This window comes from Marmota marmota, unplaced genomic scaffold (assembly GCF_001458135.2).
Source record: "Marmota marmota marmota unplaced genomic scaffold, marMar, whole genome shotgun sequence".
Taxonomy (NCBI): Eukaryota; Metazoa; Chordata; class Mammalia; order Rodentia; family Sciuridae; genus Marmota; species Marmota marmota.
The window spans coordinates 771035-781137 of NW_025999880.1; the positions used below are offsets into that span (position 1 = coordinate 771035).

Genomic DNA, 10103 nt, shown 5'->3' on the forward strand with positions numbered 1-10103 from the left:
CCAGAGTCTCATATTTCTGTCTCAGACACCTCCCCTGCCATGGTTCCACCCAGAGCCTCTGGCCCTGGTCTCCTTGGGGTTTTCCACTTACCCTAGGGATCGAAGCCTGTGTCCCCTGGAATGTGGAGGAGCCTGCACCTGCTGTCCTATCCCTGGAGTCTTTGCGTCACCTTGCCTGCTATTCAAAGTAGGGGAGCTTTGGTTCCCCCAGTCTTCCTCCTGTGAAGGGGTCTGGCTGGAGCAGGAGCCAGTATGGCCGCCTTCCCTGCAGCTCACAGAGGCAAAGCTGTGGAGCCGGTTCTCGGGGGCATAGAAACAGGCAAAAGGCAGGAAGACTGAAAATGCAGTGGGTAACTTGTTCCAGCCTCCTTTTAAGCATTCATTCCAGCCAGCCTTCCCACCTTCTCTTCCTTCTGTAGGGCTGCCAGGGACTAGGAGAACGGGCTCCTGTGGATGTCACCACTTACCCAGATCCTCTCCCCAAGTGAGGATGCTGATGAACACAAATAGTCCAAAAGGTGAAAAGCCAAAGGGCTGGAGACGCTCAGCAAGGACTTGACTACCAAGAACCCAACTCCAAGATAAGGGGGAGGGGCACGTTCCTTTGCTGTCTCCTTTTCTGCATAACTGGGCCTGCTGGCCTGTGCTTTCTCTACTTCTAAGGGTGCATTTCCCAGGAAGGTATGAGCAAGGAGACTGTGCTGACCAGGCCTGACCAGGCGCTGAAGGACAGGTTTTTCAAAATCCCAATGGAGCCAGACATGATGGCACACTCCTATAATCCCAGAGACTCAAGAGGCTGAGGCAGGAGGATCGCAGATACAAAGCCAACCTCAGCATCTTAGTGAGGCCCTAGGTAACTTAGCCATCCTGTCTCAAAATAAAAAATAAAAAGGGCTAGGATGTGACTCAGTGGTTAATTGCCCCTGGGTTTAATTCTGGGTACCAGAAAAAAAAAATCCAGTGAAGTGAAATACCTACAGCAGGCAGGCAGGCAGGCAGACTACCTTTGAACATCCGTGGATAGGAAATGAAATCAGTAATGAAAACCTACCTTAAATCCTATTAAATTGTTTCATGCCAAACAGTTGTAAGGTATTCCCTCCAAAGGAATAAACACCCTGTTCAGTGCTGAATTCAGGTAGATAAGAATACGATGCAGACAGTCAAGGAGTCTGAGCTCCTGGCCCACAGTTGGAGGCAGTACTTTGATATTCCATACTTATGGGTATGGAATACTGGCCTCCATTGGTTCCTCGGTCCCCTGGGATGAAGTGATTGAGAGAAAGTTCATGGGTGGGGTTAAAAAGGGTTAAGGACATGGCCAAGCACAGCACCAAGCACTCTATGTGGAAAGATGACAAGACCCATTTTACGAACTGAGATGATCCAAAAAAACATCTCAAGTTCCAGGAAGAGGAAGGGAATATAGGCATCAGCCCTAGCCTAGAACCCCATATTAGAACCCCATATCTGGATCACATTGTTGCAGGAACAACAAGTGTCTACATTTAGCAGATTTTAGAACTAGAACTTTCATTGGTGTAATAATCTTCACAGCCCAGAAGGTCATAGAAGTCTCTGGGGATTTTTCCTAACCAAACCCTATTTGAACCAAGACATGTAAAAAGATGACCCTGGCAATTGAGAATCCCTAGAAAATTCAGCAGGTTTTTGTTTTGGTTTTGGTTTCTTTGTGGTGCTGAGGTTTGAACCCAGAGCCTTTGCTAAGCAGCATCCCTGCCTCAACCTGTAGCCTCATAGCAGCAGCTTTCTAAACCAATCAATTAACTGAAAGAGAGGAAAGGGTATCCACTCTGTCCAGACATGGGGGGTCCTGTGTCTGTCTGTACACACTGAGTCCAGGCTAACAGACAGATAGATGTTCCAGGACCCGCTGTCATGTTCTAGGGTGAGCACTGGGGGAGTCAGACTTCCTTCAAACATCCATGGATAGGAAATGAAATCAGTAATGAAAAACCTACTTTAAATCATATTAAATTGGTTCATGCCAAACAGTTGTGGGGTATTCCCTCCAAAGACACAGATAAACACCCTGTTCAGTGCTGAATTCAGGTAGATAAGAATACAATGCAGACAGTCAAGGAGTCTGAGCTCCTGGCCCACAGTTGGGGGCAGTCCTTTGATATTCTTTTTGGAGCCAGAATGCCTTGATTAGAATCAACAACCCTACCACTTAACCTTTCTGGTCCCTGTGTACAATTGGGATGGTAATTCTAGTACCTACTTCGTAAAGTCCCTTGAAGTGGGCTGGGGTCTTAGAACAATGGTAGAGCACTTGCCTAGCATGTATGAGGCACTGGGTTCAATTCTTAGCACCACATATAAATAAATAAAAACAAACATCCATTGACAAAAAAGAATTTTTAAAAAAGACCATTGAGGAGTTAAAAAGTGAATACATGTTAAATACTTAGAATTCTGGCTGTACCATGAGTACCATGTGTTAGTGAGGACTCTCTCATCCCAGAGCACCCCTTCATGGAGTCTTCTGGGCTTGGGCAATATTTCCAGATAACCTCATCACCAGTTTGATGCTTTGGTAAAGAAAACTGCCAATAATTGGTAAAATGCTTTTGTTTGTTTCTATGGCAAACAAAGCTGAGTCAGAGAGGCCCAAGGATAGGGGAGAGGCTTGACTGGGGTGAGGCCTTGTCTTCCTCAGGGAAAGAAGAAGACACAGCATGAGGAGTAGAGGGCCATAGAGCATACCCTGAAGCTGGGGCTAAAACTGGCTTCCTGCTCCTACAAAGGTTGGTTTAGAATATGGGGAGCCAGGAAGGTTAAGTTCTGGAAAAGGCAGAAGCTAATTTTTGCCCAAGGATGAACAGGGCCCTTGGGTCCCCTTTGAATTAGGAATGAATTCAAACAAATGCCCATCAATAACTACTCTGGAAAAAATGGCAATTGTCAGAAATGGATGGTGCAATGGAATAAGACATGCATTTATACTTCTTACCCATCACATAGGCTGAATACTTATGAGAAATTGCAATGAGCTGAACCAAGTGCCTATAAGATTCTGCCTTCCCTCCCTCCCTTCCTCTCTCCTGCTCCCTTCCCCTCCCTCCTTCCCTCTTGGGTGCAGAGGTCATTGTGGCTAGGCAAATACTGGATTGCCTGCTGAGATTTACAACATGACTATTTTATAAATGAATCTCGGGTGTGCAGGACTTTGCACACACTGGGATGAACTTTCTTTTTCCTGGGTGTATGTATATAGAAGAAACACTTTCTAATGGAGACCAAGCAAAGCAAACATGGAGCAAGCAATATCAAAGGCAGGAATCATCAAAGCAAGTTTCTTGTGGCCTTATGTGTACATTTTTGTCAACAGATCACACAACACAAATACGAGATATTTCCTTTGCACCTATTTTATTTTCTCATCAGATATATACTGTTGTAATCCCAAAAGGAAGATTTCTTTCCTGTACTCTATTGTCTTGACATCCTTAATAAACTGACAGATTGTTAATCCAAATAAATTATGAAAGGGATAAACAGATAAAGCTGTTTTTTCAAGGTTTGGTTTTGTTTTGTCTTGGTCCTGGGGATTGAACCCAGGGCAATGTAACACTGAGCTACATCCCCAGACCTAGGTAATAGAGGTGATAAGAGTATTTGAAGATACCAGGATTTCCTGATGGCTTAAACATGAAGAAAGAAGGAAGGTTAATTTTCATTGCTGTAACCAAAACACTCAACAAGAACAACTTTGTGGCAATAAGGTAAGTTTTCATTACTCCCCTCTCTTTGGTTCACAGTTTCACAGGTTTAGTTCATGGTCGGCCAAGTCCATTGCTCTGGGCCCACCCAAGATGAGGCAGAGCATCATGGTGGAAGGGTATAGCAGAGGGAAGCTGCTCACCTTGTGGCAGCCAGAAAGCAGAAAAAGGGGAGGGGTCCAAAGGGAAGATAAACCATTCCAAGCCCCCCCCCCCCCCCCCCCCGTGATCCACCTCCTCTGACCACACCCTGCTGGCCCAGAGTAACCACCCAGCCCAGTAGTCCATTTAAACTGGAATGGACTGATTGGGTTCCAGCTCCCATAGTCTAATCATTTTACCTCTGAACATTCCTGCATTAACAGGAGATTTGGGGAATATCTCATATCCCAAGTCATAACAAGAGGCATCAAAACTAATTTCAGGGTTGGTTTGGGCTCTAAACAAAGTAGGAAATAGAAAGTAGGAAATGAAAAACTGTTAACTGAGCATGGGCTCTAGCTTGGTTATTCTCTAGAGTGGCACCTTAGGGAATGCCCTGCAGTACGTCATGCTGTGATGACTGATTACTGAATCTATAAGATGTCAGGTTCTCCAGTAACATGACATTCACTCAACAAATGTTTACTGAAGCTATGTGCTACTTCCTCTTCTAAGCATGGAAAGAAATGCAGCTTTTGAAAGGTCACTTCTTCATGGAGCTTACATTCTACTGGGAAGGAGTCAGCAATAACTGAATAGCAATATACTAAATACGTACTAAATAAACCAATGTGTTGGGTGTTAATACATACTAGGGAAAAAAAAAGAGAAAGAGGAGAGGGGAGGTGGGGGTGCACTGGTAGTTGAGACTGGGGTTGTGGCTCAGCGGTGGAGCACTTGCCTAGCACAGGCAAGGCCCTGGGTTCCATCCTCAGCACCACATAAAAATAAATAAATAAAGATATTGTGTCCAACTACAACTAAAAAATAAATATAAAAAAGAGAGAGAGAGAGAGAGAGAGACTCCATTATATCCCTTTAGCTGCTATAATAAATGACCAAATGAGTGCCGTGGTGCACACCTATTAATACCAGTGCCTCAGAAGGTTGAGGCCAGAGGATTGCAAGTTCAAGGCCAACCTCAGCAACTTAGTGAGGCCTAAGGATTTATCGAGACCCTGTCACAAAATAAAACATAAAAAGGAGTGGAGAGGACTCAGTGGTTAAGCAGCCCTGGATTTAATTCCTGGTACCAAAAACAAAACAAATGACCAAAAATTTGGTGGCTTACAACAATATATGTGTTCTCTCCCAGTTCTGGAAGCCACAAATCCAAAATTATCATTGCTGGGCCCAAATCAGGTTGTCAGTTGGATTATACTTCCTCTCAAGGCTCAAAAGGAGAATATTTTTAGTAGCTGTCAGCATTCCTTGGCCTTTGGCCACATAATTCCAATCTCTGCCTGTGTGGTCATTTTGCTTTCTCTTCTGTGTCAAACCTTTCTCTTCCTCCCTTTTATAAGAATACATGAGATTGTATTTAGTTCTCGCCTGTGTTCTGTGGAATTCTCTTCCTTAAACACCTCTGTAAAGACCCTTTTTCCTTTTAAGGTAACGTTTGCAGGTTCAAGGGAGTAGGACCTGATACTTCTAGGGGGTCATTGCTCAGCCTAGTACAGAGACTTTACAGCCAACTCAGAAATTCAAACCCAGAAAGATAAGGTGATCATTTATTTTTTTATAGCCCTTTCCATTCTAATTCATCATTATTTTTATAAAATAGCTTGTCTTGTCTTGTCCAGGTAACATAGCTAGTAACAAGAAAGATACTTGTTCCTTAATCTTTATAAAAAATCTTAACAGGAGCCATGATTTGGGACAACCCGAATCAATAAGTAAATGATAAACTTAAACATGTTGCTCATGTTTGTATCGCGGTGACAAAACCACAGGCTGCCACCGTAATTAGGGTTAACCATTCATCTACTCATTTGTCCATTTAGTAAATATTTACTGCTGCCATAAAGAGTTGTGGTTAAGAGCTCAGCTAGGGAGTCATTCGAATCTGAGTTCAAATCCTGACTCTACCACCTACAAGCCATATGATAGTTGGCTTTTTTTTTTTTTTTTTTGGTACCAGGGATTAAACTCAGGGCACTCAACCACTGAGACACTTCCCCAGCCCATTTTGTGTTTTATTTAGAGACAGGGTCTCACGAAGTTGCTTAGGGCCTTGCTAAATTGCTGAGGCTGACTTTGAATTTGTGATCCTCCTACTTCAATCTCCCGAGTTACTGGGATTACAGATGTGCACCACCTCGCCCAGCTGGAAGCCTTCTTAACATCTCTGAAAATGGGGTTGGCTGGGGATTAAATGAGAAAAAATGCATAAAGTCCTTTGCCTTGTACATGAGAAAGTGCCTGGTAAATGTGATCTAGCCCTATGAGGAGGACAACATGATATAGCAAGATGGTCTCCCTCCTTTGGTCATCAAATGTCTCCCTCTTCTAGAATGTAAGTTCTGTTAGAGCAGGGACACAGCGTTTTATTTGCTGGTCTGTCCCCATCTGGCACTTGGCATATATGAAGCACCCAGTAATTGTTTTTCTTAATGAATATATGTATGCACGTTATGGACTTCACCAGTTTATGTTTGGACAATGACCCAAGTACACACCTATCCCCACCACTACCCCCACTGTTCTCTGAGCACCCCTGAGATTCAAAGAAATGAGTGAGTCATTGGTACTACTTTTGTAGATGGGGATGAAGAGAAAGCAGAGAGGAAAAAAAAAAATGACTATTCAGGGTGGAACTTTATAGCTCATGAGGACTCTGGAGAGTTAGACCTGCAGCTTGTTTAATGCTTTCCTACAAGTGAAAGTTAAAAGGATCGAAAGAGCTAAATGAGAAACAGGCCTCTTCTCTAATTCAATTCAGCTTCGAAGTTGACACCCAAAGAAAGGAGGAAAAATTAAAAACCACTTCCATCTATCCATAGGTCCAATCTCTATACCCCATTTGCAAATATGCCTACCATTCATCAGATTTCAGATTACAAACTACTTTAAGGCAGAGATCCTCTGTTATGCCTTATTTACCAGCTTAACTAGATCTTCAAACTTCATTCACTTTCAATAAGCAAAGCACCTAGTGTGGAACGGGAAAGTTTTTCTTATTCAAAAGTACCTCTTTTACACACCAACTTTGGGCCAGGAACTGTGGTGGTAGCTGGAGATTCTAAAGTTCCCTGAAGAGGATCCCAGCCCAGCTGGGGAGACAAACAAATTAGCAAGTGATTTCAATACAATATATATGTGTTAGAAAGTATAGTGGTAGAACAACGGAGGAAATTCTGCTTGGGTGGAAATCAGAGAAGCTTCCTTGGTAGATACATGAATGCTGTCATGAAGAAGGAGTGACAGTTAACCAGGCAGATTAGGGGTTAGGGGTGGGTGGAGAAGGCATTCCAGATGAAAGAGCCACAAGTTCAAAATGACTGTCTAAATCAAAGAGTTCCTGGAATTGTTTTCGTCCAATTTTTTCTTCTGTCCTCACTGATTTTGTCCACCAGGTCTGCATGCCTGGGACCCTGTCTGAACTTCCCTGGCTCTGGCCCTATAAATTAGTATCTGACACAGTGAAAAATATTCTTCAGGCTGTAGGGTCCCCAGGTCAAGGTAATGGGTCACTAGCCAGCCAGTACCTGGACAGAGTGAACCAGGGACTGAGAAACAAATCTGTGGGCCCCACATCTCCCATGAGCAGAGGTAGGCCATGGGGTAAGGCACGTGATATTTACGTTCAGAAACTGCAAAGCCACTAGCTTGCAAAGTGTCTGCAGGTGGAGGGTAATTTTCCTGTTACTCAAGGACTTCTGCCCAGGCTCTGATTGGCTTGGGGTGAATTGCTTTATGACCCAGAGCCAGGCAGTGATAGATAGGAGATGTGGTTTAGTAGGCAGAAGTTTAGAAGGCAGGAAATTGCTTCACTGGGCACAACCATTCATAAGAAACACCTCTGGGAAAAGGAGACCCAGGCTCCTGGCAGCTCTGCCCTGGCTATTTGTTTACATCAGCAACAACCCGTGTTCCTGGTTACACAATGCAGCAGCGTCACTTTGAGTGGGGGATCTTTGCCCCTTGGAAGAATAAACACATTCCTCACTTGCAGTGGAATTAGCCGGCCTCACAGACTTTCCAGTGACTCTCCTCGAGATCTTAATGTCATAGAAAGGTGACTCTAAACATGACTAGCTGAACAATCCCACTCACTCCAAATGCAGCTGACTTTTCCTTTATGGCAGTAAAGGCTTAGATGAAGATACTCTAAAGATGAATGGTGGCAAAGAGCTGCAATCCTTTGTCAGGCAATTGCCAAAGCCATGCCAGGTTTCTCAGGAACAATCCAGTCCCGGTTCTGGGGTCATTGGTCAGTTTTGGCAGAGGAGGGTGTGGAGTGTGGTTTGTTTGAATATGTTTCAAAGCCCGTGTTTCCATTGTCCCACCAGCTGTGCACGTCCTTAGCTGTGTTCTAGAGTCCAGAGATCTTGCTGCCTAGAGCCATCCAATCTGTGTGCACCATCCGGAGGAGAGATAAAGGGCAGCGGTTAGAGTCTCCAGATCCATGGGGGTCTGTCTAGCAAGTCATTGGCGGCTGCCTGCCCAGCACTGTTGAGAAGAATCAAGAGTCACACCCTGGCCAGGTGTGGTGGCCCACACTTGTAATCCCAGCAACTCCTGAGGCTGAGGAAAGAGGATCACAAGTTCAAGCCCAGCCACAGCAATTTAGTGAGGACCCGAGCAACTTAGTGAAACCCTGTCTCTAATAAAACATTTTTTAAAAAGAGCTAGGGATAGTCTGGTTTCTCTTCAGATCATATAACTCTTTCACCTTTTACCGTGGGGAAACAATTTCTGTGGGGAACAATTCTGAGACTTAACCCAAATTTTTGAGGCCTTGCATTTGCAGGGCTGATAAAGGTGTGCAAAGATTAAAAAATAAAATAAAAAAGTTCTGGGGAGGCAGGCGCAGTGGTGAATACCTGTAATCCCAGCAGCTCAGGAGGCTGAGACAGGAGGATTATAAATTCAAAGCCAGCCTCAGCAAAAACAAGGCACTAAGCAACTCAGTGAGACCCTGTCTCTAAATAAAACACAAAAAAATAGAGTGGGGAATGTGGCTCAGTGGGCAAGTGCCCCTGAGTTCAATCCCCAGTACAGTAAAAAAAGGTGGGATGGGGTGGGGCTGGGGATGTGGCTCAGTACCCTTGGGTTCAATCTCTGGTAGCAAAAAAAAAAAAAAAAAAGTAATGCCCTGGGCCCACTCCCTCCAGTCTCATTCGCAAACCTCATCTCAGTCCTGGCCTGGCCCTGGGCTTTGGCAGGCTGCCTCACTTCTCTTAGATCTTGGGTTCTTGATCTGTGCAATGGGCAGCACCAGGTCACTAACCTCCTAGTACTAAGGTGAGAATGAAATGAAGCAATGGATTTCCTCATTCTCAAGTGTTTATGCGCAGGGTTTGATGATGGTCTCTGTGGCTGTGGAGCAGGTGGAGGGGCTTGGAGGAGAATTTCATTTTATGATTTTTCAACCTTCATATGAGAGATCACAGACAATTCTTCATTACCTCTGATTTAGTCTGAGACCTACCAGCTGTATCTTTACACAGGCAGAACACCCAGAGGCAGGAAAATTATCGACAGAAAACCCTGGGCTTACCCCACCTGGGCTTGTTTGGTTTGATTCCCTAGAGGCTGTTTGATTCAATGCCCATTTTCCAGCTCTAAGGGCACTCAGACTACGCCATTCTGGCTCCCCACCCTCTCATCAGCACCTCACACAGTGTCCGCTACATAGTAAGTTCTCTAAAAAGATTTGCTGAGTGAATAAGCATGGGCATGAGAGCATCAATCAATCAATAACTGGGTTGCATTTCTTTTAAAAATGTGAAAAATGCTGATATAGTGACTCCATAACAAACCTACTATGGACTTTGGAAGGCCTTACTTCTACATCATCAGATAAGCAGGCAGTCTGGATTTCTAGTTTCCTTGAACAGATAAAGCAGTCCTGTCAGGAAAATCAAAGTGGGGCATTATCCCAAAGGTCATACAAGGACAATCCCTAGTCCAGATTATTAGTTTTAAACTCCCCTCGGGGTCCCAAACTCACTGCTACCCCTGCCCTGCTCTTTTTCTCTGAAAAACTGTAAAGACAGGATCTTCCTGTGTTACTCAGACTGGCCTCAAACTCTTACCTCAAGTGATCTTCCTGCTCGGCCTCCTTAGAAGCTGGGATTGCAGGTGTGCACCACTACACTTGGCTTGGAAAAATGTTTAGAGCCACTGACCCAGATACTTGGGAAATAG

The 10103-nt window shown here is 44.4% G+C and overlaps 1 non-coding gene across 1 annotated transcript; it reads left to right on the plus strand.

Moving 5' to 3' along the window:
- The first annotated feature begins 8587 nt into the window (after window positions 1-8587).
- Window positions 8588-8706, plus strand: LOC125613070. Its single transcript, XR_007343567.1, has one exon. It is a non-coding gene; the product is annotated as a U5 spliceosomal RNA (small nuclear RNA).
- The last annotated feature ends 1397 nt before the right edge of the window (window positions 8707-10103 follow it).